This window comes from Patella vulgata, chromosome 5 (assembly GCF_932274485.2).
Source record: "Patella vulgata chromosome 5, xgPatVulg1.2, whole genome shotgun sequence".
NCBI lineage: Eukaryota > Metazoa > Mollusca > Gastropoda > Patellidae > Patella > Patella vulgata.
The window spans coordinates 23,151,928-23,167,238 of NC_065883.2; the positions used below are offsets into that span (position 1 = coordinate 23,151,928).

The 15,311-nt window shown below is 37.0% G+C and overlaps 1 protein-coding gene across 1 annotated transcript in view; it reads left to right on the forward strand.

Annotated features, from left to right (window-relative positions):
- Positions 1–10,726: 10,726 nt before the first annotated feature.
- Positions 10,727–15,311, forward strand: part of LOC126821980 (uncharacterized) — a 43,556-nt gene continuing 38,971 nt past the window's right edge. The window contains exon 1 of the mRNA XM_050550680.2: positions 10,727–10,832. The gene's annotated coding sequence lies outside the window, so the exon portion shown is untranslated. The remainder of the gene's footprint in view (positions 10,833–15,311) is intronic.

Genomic DNA, 15,311 nt, shown 5'->3' on the forward strand with positions numbered 1-15,311 from the left:
CAAGGTATACACGGGACTTCGGTTTGTCGTCCCATCTACACGACTAGACAGCTGTCCTTGTCAGGCCCCCTATCCTGCGCCACTGACAAAAGCTTTAATACAAAGAATGTTCGAAATAGTGTACTTTATGCATACAAAAAAGGTTAAAACTTGTCCTTTAAAATAATGGATTGTTAATATTAGAAAAAATAGCTTGTATTTATCAACTCGATGAGCTAAAGCTTACATTATATTTTTCAAAATCTGAAGACTTGTGGGGGTTTTTTTTATCATTTATTTATAGTCCTAATCAGTTCGTGTTGAAGGATGTAATCGGCTAAAGGGGACTAACTCTTATTAGCAAATTTTAATCAGACTACTATATTTTTCTCTTATAAATCCAATGATAGCACCCTTAAGTTTAAACTTCTAAATTTGAATCAGACCACTATATACTTATAAATCAAATAATAACATCCTTAAGTTTAAACTTCTAGATTGTGAGGGGGCGGGGTCTAATGGTTAACGCCTGCGCGTTGCATCACAACGTCTGTCAATCCAACCCCGTTGGTCTTCTCCTTCCCCCCACCCAATCCTTATCTTTTAACTGCCTGTTGGGAGCCGAGGTCGCTCGGTGGGTGAGACGTTGGGTCGCTAACGTGGAGATCCCGTGTTCGACCCTCGCGATGGCCGATATAGTTCACGTTAAAGAACCCTTGGCAGTTTGAATTCGATGTAAGAGTAGACCGTAGAGCCGCTGTCCGGGAAAGATTTCAGACATTAGCCCAGTCGGAGCAGAACAGTATGACCCCATTTCATTTTTTAACAGTCTGTTACACTGTATGAGTGACTCACTATGCTTTTTCTGAAAGTCATGAATATCTACCACACATACTAACAGACAATCAATTGTATTAAAGGGACTATCCCGAATTGAACAGAGTCTCAAAATTAAAAGTCCGAGTAAGTATGAAAGTTAAGCGCTAAAATATAAAGAAATGATGTATTTACCCTGTCTCAAAATTTCAGCTCAAATTATTGAGTCATTTGGACGTGAACGTCAAAACTGCTTATCCGGACACGTAACCCTTTTAAGATTTTGGGTCAATTCTTTCGTTGGGTGACCTGATAATCGATTCCCGTTTCTTTAGACCCATGTGCTGTACTTGATAACGAAAGGTAAATTTCACCTACACATTATTTTTATAAAATAAAAGGCTGGTTTTTTCTTGACACCGCATAATACAGTTTTGGGCACCGGTCCCCACTTCCAGATTAAGACGGGTTTAAGTTGTTTGAAAACGTATCAAATATATTGAGTTAGTTGCTAGGCCCTAAGGTAGAGGATTTTAAGTGATTTTAACACAAAATTAACCAGGTTTATTCTCCAAAATATTATCGGGATTTGCCCTTTAACAAAAATGTAAAATTGATTACATGTATACCATTGACATCTAATGCTAGGTTTACATTGCCAATAAATAAAGTTGAAAGCAAGCACGTGTGTATAAATCGAATTGTACTTAAAGTAACGTACACGTAAGTTCATTAGAGTTGTACGCTAAGTTTTTTCAGTACTCGTAATGTTGTCTAGCGTATGCTTGTGAAATGGAACCTTGAAGCAGCTTTTCCTCATCTAATAAATGTTAATTGTCGTCACCCCTCAACTCAAGCGTTTGAACTACCGCTTTTTAGTCTGCAAAGTCGTCAATCCTCAACTCAAATCGGAAAATATAAATATTTTACACAGTACCGTTAAAAATATAATGTCAAGCATTATCTATCTCTATGCTCCTGTCATTCAATTCTTGTGGAACCCTTTTCCGTGCTAAAAGTTGTGATGAAAGGGAAACAACTCTGATCTGACTACAAAAATAAATATGCAAAATTGGTTTTAATCCCCTATGCCTGCAAGGAAACGGAACAGAGATTTGTGTCATATACTAAATAACATGAGAAAATAGTCAAAATAATATAGACACCCCCCCCCCCGAGCTTTTAATTCTCGGGAAAATATTGAACTATAATTTCCAGATTTTAAATGAGTTTTATGATCAATTGATAGGTCCTCAATCTAATGACCTTTTTGATAAAGTTGATTAGGATGTTATTTTCAGTCTATTTGTTTCTCTGATTGGAGTGTAATAGTTCTTTTTGGATATGCGGTTAGTTATTATAATCTAATTTCTCGTTCATTAGTGTCCATTCACTTCAAAATCACACATCAATGGATGAAGGAATACAAGAAATGATATTGTGTTTAATAATGCACCCTTCTACCAATATTCAATCACCGCTATATTTTAGTTAATTACTTTATCGTATCAAGTAGCAGAATATCAACCACTCATAGTTTTATTGTCAAGAGATTAAATGTCATGCAGATTCCAGTAGCTGAAGTTAAGACGTGGCTACTGTAAAGCGCGATACCCTTACACTGTAAAAATGAAGATGTTTTTCACACTATATAGGTGTTGCGGTGAATTGAAATTGGGCTTATTGCCTTTTCTGCAATCAACTGGGCTAATAAAGACGGACGCACGAGGAAAACTGTTCAATGACGGCCTACTCTTATTTTGGTTTCTAACTTTCAGGGGACCTTTATTGTTATGCCAAGGGAATGCACGGGACCTGACTTATTGTTCCATCCGAACAACTAGATGCGTCTCTATGCCATACCATCCGTCTTGTACCATTTTGACCTCGATGTTCGTGTATAAAACTGAAATAGACGAAGGCCTAAAATCAATAGATGAACATTAGATGACTACAACTTCTGATATGATCGCTTTATTTCAATACTTTTTGGCTCCATTTGCTTTCATATTTTTATAACATTCGTCTTATTTAATGACGAATTTATCTTCTTGAATTAAATCCAAACATTGATAATATATGATAATATTTTTATTTTAAAAAGTAGTAAGACAATCTCCATCATACTGAACTATTGAAATTCAAAACTATGTACAATATTAGTTCCTTGGTAAAACAAAACCAAAACAAAACACGTGTACAACATTCGATATGGACAGTATCGTTATTATTATTATTTATTATTATTATTATACAACACCTATATAGCTCTATCTTCCACGTACGTTTTCAGGTGCGCTTTAACAATAAATACATGTATAGAAAATAGAAAATCAGTAAAAATTAATAATTATAGAAACAGTAAGAAACTAAATAACTATAAAATCAGTATAAAAATAAATATATAAATATCTATAAAATACATATGGTGAAGATTTAAAATGAATTCAACAATTAAAAGCCTCTTGGAATAAGAAAGTTTTAAGTTTAGATTTAAAAGTTGTTAAAGAGGTACAACTGCGGATACTAAAAGGCAAGAGATTCCACTGCTTTGGTGCTTGAAACGAAAACGATCGCTCTCCATAACTTAAAAGGTTGGCTCTTTTTCCGTTAATAAAAAGTTGTCTCTGGATGACCGTAACGTTGGAGAAGGTTTATAAGTATGAAGTATGAAGGTAATGATAATAATAATAATAATAATAATATAATAATAATAATAATAATAATAATAATTAATTAAAGTATCACAAATCATTCTATACAGCTAAAACATAATATTATGTTTAAAAAACAAACAAATAAATTGACCTACGAGACACGACTACATAAAACACATTTAATTCTTTTAGTTCAATAAAATAAACTTTTCACTTCAACGCATATCAAACTTCAACGCATATTATATTGTAACATTTTGTTTATTTGGATTATAAGGTTATGAAGCATGCGCAATACTAAGCTATAGTCATCTTAAATTTAACACTAAATTCTAAGAGTGTGTCATTTAGTCTACTTTTGCTCATCTTTATTGAAAAGTCAAACAAGGGCAAGTGACTCAATCAGCCTATAAGTGAATCGAATGCACAATACAAGAGTGTTCGAGAGAGTGAAGTGTTTTGAGGTAGGGTCATGACTTCAATATCCTTGATGGCTACCATTAGAGATAGAGCGTCTTGGCCCCGGGCTAACTTCATCATCTGGAAGGATTTTCCCGTATATTTGTTTTACCGTATGTTGCTACCAGGTCTCTGTGGACTAAATAATGTTAAACTTCTCTCTCGGGTGCGCAGATAACCTTATCACACTTAATGAATTATTTATCTTTCTTAATGATGTACAGTGGGATTTTTTTACTGAATGAATCCTTTATTCAAAATTCGTATTCCGTTACTTTGACCTGCGGCCAAATTTTATACCGGAGGTCTTATATCATGAAATGGGGTTTCACGGCTTACTTTTCTGCACCAACCGGGTTAACGAGCATACGTGCTATGAGGGACATTTACCCGGACAGCGGCGCTGAAGCCTACCCTTAATTCGAATACCAAATATCTTGGGGCTTTGTTTTTTCGTCCCATCTGAACGATTAGACACCGTTCCTTGCCAGGCGTTCCTTTCTGCCAAGGAGAAACCACACCAACTTCTGGATCTACCCAAGACCATGCGGTTGATAAAGTGTGTTATTATACCGCTCTCTAAACACTTTAAATATCATTTACAAATTAGAAATCACTATTATCTAAAACAAAGGCGCGGACCTGGATAGATCCGAGTGTATATTTTATAATCTCCACATTCTGCCTATATGTAAAATAATCCAAGTATGCTTTATCATTTTGTAATATACAGACTAAATGAAATGTATGAAATTAAAATGAAATAAAATGGGGATTAATGTTCTTCCATGCTAATGAAAGCGGGCATGCATACGCAATACTCTCTTCCTCGAATTCCGACACAACACCTCCGTATTACGTCCCATCCGAGCGACCGGGTGCGGTTTTTCTTGCCAGACCACCTCAGTATTACGTCGCATCCGAGCGAGCTGGCGCATTTTCCCTTTCCTGATCACCTCGGTATTACGTACCACCCGAACGACCAGACGCTTTCTGCCTGTCAGACCACTGCGTATTACACCACTGACAAGAGGAATATACATGTCACAATTCTATGGAATACAATTACTGCTTATATTATTGAACGACGGTCGACTGGGCTTATTTAGTCAACATCAGGCACTGATAAAATATAATGGGACAATATATACATAATGCATTGGTTAATGCTGACCAACTAGGGTGAAACAATTCGACTAATGGAAACTAGACTGGAAAATCAGGACGATCCCCCTCGGCAAATACCGAGATCGAACCCAGGTCGTCCTGGTTAGTGAGTGAGCCAACACTATACCCACTGAGCAACGGTGTCTATATATATCGTTTTTAAAATACATGAGCTAGGCGTAAAATTCGATTAATGTTTTTATATTAAAGATGCGTTATATAAGAGCTAAATCTGCCTATTGCAGGCCTTTATTTTGGCTTCAAATGTATAAACTATTATTTAGATATTTATTCGGATGGCAAGCCTATAACCAACTTTCTAGACCATCGGATGGCAGAGATTTAAATGGATTAGAACGCCTGCGAGATTTAAAATTTAACAATAAAATGGATAATCGAGACTTATTCTGGATTGCCCAGTACCGTTGCTACGATCATAAATAATCTACGCTACATCTTCCAACACTCTTAACGTCGTTCAGAATAAAGGATTTTTTTAATGAAATTTTCAATATATTCAATGTTCATTATCTATTTTTGCACTATTATAGCACGAACAGTTAGCCCTATATCTGAATCATACATAATGCGTCTTTAATGAGAAAAAACAAGACAGAAATCCTGTCAGACAAAAATGCATGCAAGTCACGTACTTTCGCAAATTTACGGCTTTCTTGGCATTAAATCACCAGAGAATCCAGAGCGTTACAATCAAACATGACCCTAATACAAAACCAACTAGAAAAAGAATGAATAAAATTATAAGAAAAGGATATTATTTGTGAGTTTGTGTACACTGTGAATCTGTTCCTGTCTTTCTGTGATGGAAACGGTGTAAAGTGATTACTATTCTATCTGGCAGGCTGATCGAGATCTCTAATACAATCAATGCTTCTGTATGATAGACACCGGTCAATTACTCGTGGTCAGTATATTACACAGCCACGGTCGTATCAATTGCTTGAAATGGATTGCCAATGGTCAATGGTTATTATTGATAATGTTTTTACCCTGAAATCAGTCGATCAGAAAGTTTGTTTTGTTTCGTCCCCGAAGATGGAACATGGTCTAATAACACTGATGTTCTGAAACATGCCCAGAATACAGAACGTTCAAAAGATGCCATTCCTAATATTATTATGTGTCTTACAATAGCTTCAAAGTTCTGTTCCCGTGGCCAAATGTTCAAACTCTATTATAAATTCATAACCTTGTTATAAGTATTTACTCATTACTGCTCTTCCATTAGAAACGTGTGATTCACATTATTAAAGAACACGAATTGTGTTCGTATTTCGATGATGTAAAAGACCAAAGAAAGATTTGAATAGCCGAAAGCGTCGTTTTTCAATGTTGCTATTGGCATCCTAAAAGCCAAGGATGTGTTTAAGCAAACATAAGGAAGATCCGCATTTAAAAAAACCCAATACAAAACGATACAATACAGTACAGTACAAATATATGTTTATGAAACAAATTTATCTATAAGTTTCAAAATTACTTTTTTAAGAATGCGACCGTGTTGCAGAGCAAGTAAGCATACCATATAATATAAACCGTACTTATAGGACCTATTAGCGACACAGAAACCTTTTGATAGTATGAGGCGACTGTTCGTTCCTGCTGGAGTTTTACGTTCACTTCCACCAAGGGTGATATCGTAGGGGATACTCGATTGAACGTTCCAGAATTAAATTCTCTCAATTCCAAAAATAGTGTCAATCGAGTGAAAAGGAGAATTTCGGAGTACAGCGCATGTGCCCACTGCATAAAAAAATATCTCAACCAATCATGACAGCTGAAACATATTTGTTACTTAAAATACGTCACGATTCAACTCGCACCATCCCGGCTGTTGGGACTGGCAGAACTGTGACATGGCTGAATTCCGTGTCACTTGATTGCAATTCTGTCAATTCGGGACGTTCCGGACTGACAATCGAGTACCCCCTAAAGACAACTCTTATTAAAGCGGTATTAGGTAAGATTAGATAACGAGCTGACAGTTCTCCCTATAATAGTAAAAAAAAAGAGAATGACAAGAGAATATTCGGAAAATTTCAGTCAAATTACTTCACCCCGAACTAAAGAATCGGCGATATAATTATAGGCTAGCCTCGATTGCCATTAATACCGTCGTAAACAAAGTCTCGGTTATCCATTTTTACGGTAACCGCCGCATCCAGCAGTAAACGTATTTGAATCCACTAAATATCGCAGGCATCCAGTGGCATCGAGAGTTGATAATGGTATTGGTAAAGTTAATTAATGTCTAATTAATAATTTAGATAACATTTCAGGCCTAAATACAGACTTGCAATAGGCAGATTTAGCTCTTGCATAACGCATGATTAATAATTCAAAATAAAAACATTGACACTTAGACACTGAAAGAAAAGCATCTCATTTTTCTCAGATTTACTTGAAAAATAAGCGAGTATCGATTTTTTTTCTCCAAATTATATCAAATTAAATTGTTTGTAGGCCAATTAGTCGATAGAATTTATATTACATTACGATCTAAATATAAACTACCAAGGGTGGTTCCAAAAGAATAAAAGGCTGGCTTTAACGCGGGAGTAATCATTAAACATTTACAAATCACACTTTAGATAATTAACCACCGGAAATTTGAGAAGGCGAGTCACCACGAACAGGCGATGTAAGTAGCAAGCAGTGCATCAATTTAGCCATGCGAAATTGAGGAGTGATTTTAATTCGGGTGCAAATTGTGGAAAGTAATCCTAGCCCGAGGCTAACGGTTTTGTCCCATTTGCGCTATCTTCCAACCCACGTGTTTCAGCTTAGTATAATCTTCAAACGATACCCCATTGCTTTGATCTCACTCAATAGGCTCGGATTGTCAGTCTCTTCTAGAAATTTGATCGTTCTGTTTCAATTATTTTCAAATTTGTTTGTTTTGTAAAGCTTGCAATCTGTTTTCAGGAATTTGCAACTTTTATTTAACGGGATATCTTCGATTTTCCCCAGCATTTCTGGAATTCTATTGAATGTTTTTAGGTTTGTATTTTTAAAAACACAGTCACCAGATGATATATACATGTACAAGAAATACTCGCTTTTTTCACTGTTTTAAATATTCTCTTTGATAAAAATAAAACACGTGAAATCTTATAAAATATGCAACACGTTTCTTTGTTTTATGCCTTCAGGATCGATTGCTATAATATTTTAGAAATAAAAAAATATATATTTCTATATCTGTTGCTTAATAGGTCGTCAAAGACCACCTTATATGCAATCACAGGAGCCATTCTATAGCTCTTAAAATATTAAAAACATCTGAAAAAATAGCAAAATTACCTCCATTGTTTTCTATACGCTCCGTGGAATTGGCAAAGTTCATTAGTGATGTTTCAAATTCAAATCTATCTATCTATATATATATTTGTGACTGTCGTTTGTCTGTCTGTCTGTCTGTTCGGGGTTGGCGGCTACACTAGGTCTGCCCCGAGTCTGAAATTTGGGGAATAGGGGTAGCTCGGACCGGGGAGTAACATAGGCCAGATGGCGTTAGTCCACCACTTCCGGTTTCGGAGTTATGACCCCCGAGCGAAGCCGGTCTGTTCGGGGTTGGCGGCTACACTAGGTCTGCCCCGAGTCTGAAATTTGAGGTATAGGGGTAGCTCGGACCGGGGAGTAACATAGGGCAGGTGGCGTTAGTCTACCACTTCCGGTTTCGGTGTTATGACCCACGAGCGAAGCCGGGTATCTGTCTGTCTGTCTGTTCAGGGTTGGCGGCTACACTAGGTCTGCCCCGAGTCTGAAATTTGGGGTATAGGGGTAGCTCGGACCGGGGAGTAAGATAGGCCAGGTGGCGTTAGTCTACCACTTCCGGTTTCGGAGTTATGACCCCCGAGCGAAGCCGGTCTGTTCGGGGTTGGCGGCTACACTAGGTCTGCCCCGAGTCTGAACTTCGGGGTATAGGGGTAGCTCGGACCGGGGAGTAACATAGGCCAGGTGGCGTTAGTCTACCACTTCCGGTTTCTGAGTTATGAACCCCGAGCGAAGCCGGTCTGTTCGGGGTTGGCGGCTACACTAGGTCTGCCCCGAGTCTGAAATTTGGGGTATAGGGGTAGCTCGGACCGGGGAGTAACATAGGCCAGGTGGCGTTAGTCTACCACTTCCGGTTTCGGAGTTATGACCCCCGAGCGAAGCCGGGTATCCTGCTAGTATATATATATATGCCAACTAATAATAGTGAATTATAACAGTAATAGAATTATACTTAAACGTATGACTTTTAAATGAAATGGGGTTTAACGTCCTACTGTTCTGCTCCTAAATGGGCTAATGAAGACGGGCATACGCCATACAGTGTACTATGAGCGAAATTTTGCCCGGACATCGGCACTACAGCCTACTCTTATATCAAATTCCAACTATCAAGGGATCTTTTACGTGCACGCGAATGAGTACACGGGACCTCGGTTTTTCGTACCATACGAACGACTAGACGACTGTCCTTGCCAGGCCTTCCGTCCCGCATCACTGACAAGGGGGAACCACACCGGAAAATCTGGATGAACTTTCTAGGCCAATGCAGGGATCGAACACCCGAACTCCAGGCTAGCGAGCCAGCGTCTTATCCACTTAGCAATCGTGACCCCTCATATGACTTTTAAAAAATGAAACTATCACTTTAAGAATAATTGTAGAATAAAAAAACGTCTCATTTTAAACTGATTATTATTACTATGTTATACAATGTTCAACCCTTATTTGGATTTTGTTTTAATTATGAATAGTATGAAAAACAATACAGTATGAATTGTTTATATGACGATAAATTTTTTAAAAAAGAATGATCAGGAAATTTTGGAATTCGTATTTACACTTGACTGAAACAGACTATCATAAAAACATACGTCAATCATCTGAACCAGATGTGGCTGTTGTGTACCCGAAAATAACCCGCTGTCAAAAATGTATTGATACAGAGGTCAGAGTTCCTATATACAATAGCTGCCAGGTCAGAGGTCAAATCATTTGTAGTTGATTTACCATGCTGGTTGACCGAATGAAATCATGTGAACTGCAAAACTTCTTTAGTCGTGTTTTAGACCATTGTCCACTCAGTTTGTGTCCATATGTGGTTAGTTGTGTGGTGTTTAAAATAGACTGTTTAAGTGTATTATTTTGAGATATTCTTTAAGGCTATTGAGTGAATAGTGCTACCTACTTGAGGGTATGGAGAAAGTTCAGTGGACTTGATTGTGGGTATATATTCTCAAAGACACGTAGAAAAAGGTTATATGCATGATGTCAAGACCATTCATAACACACAATTTCACAATGTTTTAGTGTGGCCAGTTTCCAGATCAAATGAAATCGTAGCGAAAAAAAAATTGTTTACCATCACACCCAGCAAGTCACAAAATCAACATAAATTGAACTTTATTTTTTTTTTTGTGTGTGACGATGTATGTTTTTTTTTCTGTTTGACATATGTCAAATTATTTTAGTAAGATCCCTTTCTGAATAAATCCATTTGCACTGTTTCGCGGAAAAACATTAGTGGACGTGTTATTGTTTTGACTAGTGTCTGAGCGAATGGCAGTTAAGTTGACACTACTTCTATATGTTTAGACGACTTTACATCATTTTAGGTTCAGACAGAGGTATTGTCAAGCTATATTATATGTGCTGTTGGTTTAGTGATTTCGATTTAAAAATCGATTTAAACATTTAATGGGAAAGTTTTATAAAATATCAAAGATCTGCAGATACCAGGTAAGTTGCTTGATACACAATGAATTGTCACTTTTTAAAATCTTTTTTGGTCGGAGTAGTAGTCTTGTAGTCATGGATCATGGTGCTTGAAGCTTACGGAAATTACATACACATCGATTTTGTAGTTATCATGGTGCTTGAAGCTTACGGTAAGTTACTCACACATGGATTCAATAGCCCTGTATGTCGCTGATATCTTCATTTTTTTTACAAAATGTCTGGGGTTTTTTTTCAGCTAATTTCGATGTTGCATATTCGCTAATGAACTTTTGTACCCGATTCTTCCATATGATCTATTCCGCGCCGAGTCAGTATTTTACTGTCACAATCTTTGATATGTAGCACAACAGTTTGTCTATCTGATTAAAATACAGATTTATATTTCGTTTCGGTTTTTTTATACTTTCGATGGCCTACACTACGTTAAGTTTTGAACTATAAATAACGAAATTTTTTATACTTTCGATGGCCTACACTACATTAAGTTTTGAACTATAAATAACGAAACGAAACAGGATCTGTGTTTTAATCAGATTGGCAGTTTGTTGGAATGGTTTTCATAATCATGCCAACATTAGATATGTAATAGACCAAGAGCCAGTGACGAAAAAATTGCCCCATTTATAAAGAAGATGTCACTGAATTAAAGATAGTTCCCTTTTCCAAAAATGTCATCGGTATAGTTGATATAAGTGTACTTTAATATTGTTCCTTATAACAGCAATTGTTATCAACCGTACATTTTACGTAGGTATCCGTTTATTTACGTCTGAAGCACATTTAAACAGCTGCAGCGTGTTAGACATAACAACTGAAATTTATTAGAACATATGGCCTACCTTTTTTTCATAACGGAACCGTGGTGGCTCTGTGGGTAAGACACTGGCTCGCTAACTATGAGGTCTTGGGTTCGCGCCTGGTATTGGTCGAGAAAGTTCCTCGAGATTTTTCGTCGTGGTGTCACTTAATTGGCGATGGTGCAGGGACAGTGTCTAGTCGTTTGGACGTGACGAAGAACCGAGGTCCTATGTACACGTTGCCATGCACGCAAAAGATCCCTTGACAGTTGGAATTCCATATAAGGGGAGACCGTAGTGCTGCTGTCTGGGCATATTATTCATTATATTCATAATGCCCCCCCTCTCTCTCCCTCTCTCTCTCTCTCTCTCTCTCTTGATTTCAGACAGATCGAAGTTGTCTGATTTATTATATGTACATCTTTCATCTGTTAATATTGGCTGTCTATAGTACGAGTACCGTAGTACGAATTGTCCATAAATTTAATAATACGCCAATAACTGACAGATAATAAACATAGCTTTCATTTCAATATGTTCATGCGCTCCCGATCTATAGGATATTAGTTGGAGAAGTTTGCCTTTAGCATTTCAGCTATATAACTAGTTTGAGAATGAAAGTGGTCTACTCTGATGTATAATTGTTAAAAATTGGGTCAATTTGTTCTTCATTAGTAAGGACAGTAAAACCTACACATAAAACCCCTCACTTTTGGATGGTGAATGTTATGTCCTTATATAATTGAGTTGCTGTAGTTCGAAGGTGACTTAGCAGACAAGTTTAGTATATTCAGCGCATGCGCAGGCATCGAAACCAGGATCGCAAGCCAGGGAAGACCGGCCAGCTAGAGATGGAAGCACGACGCCCTAGACCCCCCCCCCCCCCCATATAATTGAAAGTTTGTTTTGTGTTTTATACGTGTACACCCACATTGCTTAACCACTGATTTATTTGGGCCGAGAAAGTTCATCGGTGTGGTGCAGGGCATGGGGCCTGACAGCTGTAGCGCCGCTGTCCGGGCAAAATTACCCTCATAGTACCCTTCAGAGCAGCATGACGTTAAACCCCATTTCATTTCTGATTTATTTGCAATTCATACACATGAATGTCCATTTGGTTTCAGCGATTACCGATAATTAATGTAGAGGTTATTATTCCCATAGAAAAATCTCCATTTAAACCCTTTTTCATATCATTACTCTTTATGTATATAATTGTAAAGGTACAAATATTTATTGGCTACCTTATAATCCGCATCATTTAACCGTATTAGTTTATAATGCCGGTGTATGTATTGGATATACGCGTATCATGTTCATACCAGTTGTGTAATTACTCTTTGGTCTGGTGGATACAGACTGCCTACTTTCTTTTAATCCTTTTGATTACCTGTCCGTGGTAAAGTGTCTGAAACATATCAATACAAAAGGATTCCTTTATGAAAGAAGCAAGTAAACGTTTATCAGCTTAAGGTAATGGGAACTATTTCCTGATTCCAACGGAAATAAAGAGTTCAGTTTCAAGACAGTGAAAATAATGCACAATTTGGTTTAATGGAAACCACAGTCGAATAAATTTTAGATAACATATATTATTTTGTAATTGTACGCCTATTGAATCGGTGTCGTGTCTAAATAATATTGCTTCAAGCGGTCTGTCCGTGTTAACACGCCAGTATCGTTTTGAAAGGTATGTATTATATATACAATAATTAGTGAGAGGAAGAATCCTATTGGTTTCAGTAATTGCTTATAATTATTGCCATTAATCACTTACAAAAAAAAATGCGATGGAAGTATAGAGCGTTGACTCCAACGTATCTGTAGATGGCTGAATGGATATTGTTTGAATTTTGGTAGGGAAAGAAAATCACCACAAAGTCAACTTAACGTCATTATCAGAGAAACCGGGACATGGCTTGACTTCGTTGTATAATCTCCCTAAAACGTATAATCATTTTAATCTGGAGGTTGCGTATAATACCGTGTTGTACTAGATTACCCTGAGGAAGCTACACATGCGATGTTCAATCAGATTTAATAGGTCATGTTCAAATAGGCATTATGACTGGTGAGTCGGTCATTTATAATTTATGGCTTCTCAATGGCTTGTTATTATTGGTGATGAAATGCAGCCGAGTGGCAAATATTCCTACATTTGTGCAAGAGTTTTCCAGTTCGTTTCAAACGCAACTCATTTGTTGAGAGACTGAAACCGTGTGTAAATGAGAACGTTACAGATCAGAGAAGATGTCGGTTCATTTTCTCAGAGATATTTCAACAAATAATTTACAATACTTTGATTGAATAGCCTTGTCTGTAATTTGGGTGGATTCGTAAGAGAGATTTATGCCGTTTAATTCCATAGAAGAATAGAAACGGGTTAAGCAGGTAAGAATGATATTCTCTTGGACTTTGAACGCTCGTCGATGCAAGGTGAAATGAAATAGAATGTGGTTTGACGTCCTGCTGTTCTGTTCCGAATAGACTAATGAAGACAGACAAACGCCAAGCCATCAGGGAAATTGTGCCCGGACAGCGGCGATACGACCTACTTTTATATAGAATTAGAGCCGCCAATGCAAGGGCTATTTTACGTGCGAGCCAACGTTTTGCCCTTGCCAGTCCCACTGTCCTGATCCACCGATAACTTGAAAGGAAAATGTTTCCCACATGATTATAATTACTATGGAATCGCCGAATGATCATCCGTTTTTTTTTTTGGATGGGGGGGGGGGGGGGTAAAAATATCGACTTGATTAAAGACACAACATACCAGGTAAAAAGTCAGATATAGACTTCCGTACACATTAAAGCATTCAAGGGTAGTCTTAACAAAAAATATATCAATCCAAATATTATTTAAATGGAGGTTAAGATGGCATATAACCCAGGGCCCTGTTTCACGAAATTTTAACTAAAGATAAAATCCAAATTTTAGTAGATACTTCAATTTTGATTGGCTAAGCACTAAAATCAAGCGAATATTATCCAGTCAAATTAATAAAATTTGGATTTTATCTAAGTTAAAATTTCGTGAAACAGGCCCCAGGTTGTTTTACATTATTTATTTGCTGATATCTAAAGAACACCTTTCAGTCCAATTTTTAAAAAATTCAAATAAGGAAAGTAACTATTAGTCTATGTCGTGATGGGGCGTTAAATACTCATAGTAGATAAACAGAAGTATAATATATATTATCTTGGTCTATTGTAAGATATTTCATATTTGTGTGAAACAAACAGTACCTATACGCCTAGAATGATAGCAATGTCCGGACTGGGTAGTGATATGAGGCATCACTCTGGCTGCAATCGTGCTGTAAGCATAGTACCCTTTCTTAAAATAAGTATATCCATTTGTTCTCTATCAAGTTGCCTAAATGTTAACACCAAATGTGTGTCGAAAAACATTTGAAACTAACGTAAATGAGGTCGAATGCTTTGAAAGGCGTCAAAGTGTCATGGCGGGCCTTGATCCACAAAAACGCTATTTGACTTAGTTAATGGACATTATTTTAAACAGTGGTGACGTTTTATCAGTTCTTTTGAGTAAGTTAAGTTAAATTAAGTGTTATTGTATTGTAAAAGTCATTTGCAAGAAGACGCGTTTGAATGAAAAAATGGTTTGCATGGGGTAAAAGATAGACCTTCAATCGTAGCTAAAAACAAAGACATACGG